The sequence below is a fragment of the Piliocolobus tephrosceles genome, chromosome 7 (assembly GCF_002776525.5).
Source record: "Piliocolobus tephrosceles isolate RC106 chromosome 7, ASM277652v3, whole genome shotgun sequence".
NCBI classification, from domain to species: domain Eukaryota; kingdom Metazoa; phylum Chordata; class Mammalia; order Primates; family Cercopithecidae; genus Piliocolobus; species Piliocolobus tephrosceles.
The window spans coordinates 14,020,536-14,023,727 of record NC_045440.1 but is presented as its reverse complement, the minus strand read 5'-3'; positions in this window follow the sequence as shown (position 1 = coordinate 14,023,727).

Below are 3,192 nucleotides of genomic sequence, written 5' to 3'. Positions count from 1 at the left end.
TTTTTTTTTTTTTTTTTTTTTTTTTTTTTTTGAGATAGAGTCTCGCTCTGTCGCCCAGGCTGGAGTGCAGTGGCCGGATCTCGGCTCACTGCAAGCTCCGCCTCCCGGGTTTACGCCATTCTCCTGCCTCAGCCTCCCGAGTAGCTGGGAGTACAGGCGCCCGCCACCTCGCCCGGCTAGTTTTTTGTATTTTTTAGTAGAGACGGGGTTTCACCGGGTTAGCCAGGATGGTCTCGATCTCCTGACCTCGTGATCCGCCCGTCTCGGCCTCCCAAAGTGCTGGGATTACAGGCTTGAGCCACGGCGCCCGGCCCCATCTTCATTTTCAGGCAACTTTGCGGTGGACTTTCCTGCATCTTAGTTTAGGAAATTGTGTATTAATGAGTATATATCAATCTGCCAGGCGATATTTACAGGAAATAAATGATCCCTATTCCATATTTTTGAGATCTCATCAGCTAGACTTAATGTGACTTTTTAAATCACGCACTTCAATGTGAATATTTGTATTTATTTGAGTCTCTTATTCCCCTCACATCAGGAACAAAACTCGAACAGGCAAAAGTACTTAAAACGAACTCTTGCAAAATTGTGCGTTTCAGACTTGTGAATGTGGTGAGCGCTTTTGATGTTGCTAACTTCCTTTGGCCTCTCTTCTCAGCTGTGAGTTTTCCTTCTCCATTCTTGGGCCCTTCAGGTTAGATTCTCAACATGTGAATAACGTATTTTAAATATCGCTCAAGCACTGGGTGTTTAAAAGACACCAACACCTCATGTGGCATTGGAGGTAATTTTCATCAAAGGAAAGGGATTTCCTAGCAGAACAGAAGCAGACTATGTCCTTTTTTGTGCCATGTTAGAATAATGCTAACTTTACTGTCAGGAACACCTGACTGTGACCCATGAAAATGAGAACACTTGTTCATTTTCACTCTATTAGGACAGTGAGAAACCCTAGAGTTAGATGCCCCACCGGAGCTCTGGATCCCACCCCTCTCACCTTTGCAGGACACTGCCCCAGAAATTCTACCTCCCTCCCTGCATTATTACGTGACACCTGTCTTGTATCATTTTTAACAGCAAAAATATGTAACTATATATATATATATATATATTTATATTTTAAATCCCTTGACCCCTTGTAATCGTCCAGTTACTATCGCATTCCTTTGCTTTTTTTTTTTTTTTTTTTGAGACAGGGTCTTGCTCTCACTTAGGCTGGAGTGCAGTGGCACAAGCTTGACTCACTGCAGCCTCCACCTGTGGTCCCCAGCAATCCTCGTACTTCAGCCTCCTGAGTAGCACAGCACCACACCTGGCTAATTTTCATTTTTTTTTCATAATTTTTCATATTTTTTGTAGAGATGGGGTTTTGCCACATTGCCCTGATCTGCCCACCTCGGCCTCCCAAAGTGCTGGCATTATAGGCGTGAGCCACCATGCCCAGCCTCTTTACATCTTAACTGAACATTTTTTTCCCATTTTTTCCGGAGTTGTGTAAGTTCCCTACTTCCAAACACTCTTGCGTTGTTTCTCGAACTAAGTCCAGCCAAGCCACTTTACTGCACTTGCTCTTGATAAGGTGGCTAAGAATCTTCACAGTCCCAGATCCAATGAGCAGCACTCAGCCCTCACGTTACTGGACTTAGCAGCAGCATCTGATTTAGCTGATGATCCTCTCCTTTTCAAAACATTTATTTCACTTGGCTTCGGATGCCATTGCCTTTTAGTTCTCCAGCTTCATTGCGGAGCCTGTTAATCTCGGCAGCTGGTGGCTCCTCATCTGCCAAGTGCTCAGAGTTAAATGCCCTCTGAGTCAGGTCTGTCTGTCAATAACTGTACCTACACAATTTTCCAAGGTGATCTCATCTACTTTCCATGGCTTTTAATACATAGACTGACAATTCCCAAATTTCTGTCTCCTGCCTGCACCTCTCCTCTGATCTCCAGATTCCCATATACACTGTGTACTGGATAGTCCCACTCGAGTATCAACTAGACATTTCAAAATTAGCATGTCTAAAACTAAATTCCTGGCCAGGTGCGATGGCTCACTCCTGTAGTCCCAGCACTTTGGGAGGCTGAGGTGGGTGGATCACCTGAGGTCAGGAGTTCGAGGCCATCCTGGCCAACATGGTGAAATTTCATCTCTAGTAAAATAACAGAAATTAGCCAGGCATGGTGTTGTGCCTGTAGCCCCAACTACTCAGCAGGCCGAGGCACGAAAATCGCTTGAGCCCTGGAGGCGGAGGTTGCTGTGAACCGAGATCACATCACTGTACTCCAACCTGGGTGACAAAGGCAAAAATCTGTCTCAGAAAAATAAATAAAACCAAATTCCTGTTTCCTCGTCCCACTCTACCTCATTTCTGGCAATCATCCCGAGGTCAGTTTAAGTTATGTGAAAACTCTTCTCAAGTATTTGCTCAGAAAGAAAAACAAACCAACCTTGCCGTCATCCATGATTCCTCTTTTTTTCCTCATATCCAAACCCTCTACTTTTCCATCTATTTTGAGTGCCGCTCTGCCTCCTTCCCCATTCAAGCCACCCTCACCTGTCACCTGGTTTAATAAAATCCCTCCTGATTTCCTGCTTCCATGTTTTGTCTCCTGTTCCACTGCCATACCTATACCATGTTTATCACCTTACAACTGTCAGAATAATCCTTTTAAAATATTAGTCTGGGCTGAGACGATGGGGTTTTCTAAATATACAATCATGTCATCTGCAAACAGGGACAATTTGACTTCTTCTTTTCCTAACTGAATACCCTTGATTTCTTTCTCTTGCCTGATTGCCCTAGCCAGAACTTCCAACACTATGTTGAATAGGAGTGGTGAGAGAGGGCATCCCTGTCTTGTGCCAGTTTTCAAAGGGAATTTTTCCAGTTTTTGCCCATTCAGTATGATATTAGCTGTGGGTTTGTCATAAATAGCTCTTATTATTTTGAGGTACGTTCCATCAATACCGAATTTGTTGAGCGTTTTTAGCATGAAGGGCTGTTGAATTTTGTCAAAAGCCTTTTCTGCATCTATTGAGATAATCATGTGGTTCTTGTCTTTGGTTCTGTTTATATGCTGGATTATGTTGATTGATTTGCGAATGTTGAACCAGCCTTGCATCCCGGGGATGAAGCCCACTTGATCATGGTGGATAAGCTTTTTGATGTGCTGCTGAATCCGGTTTGCCAG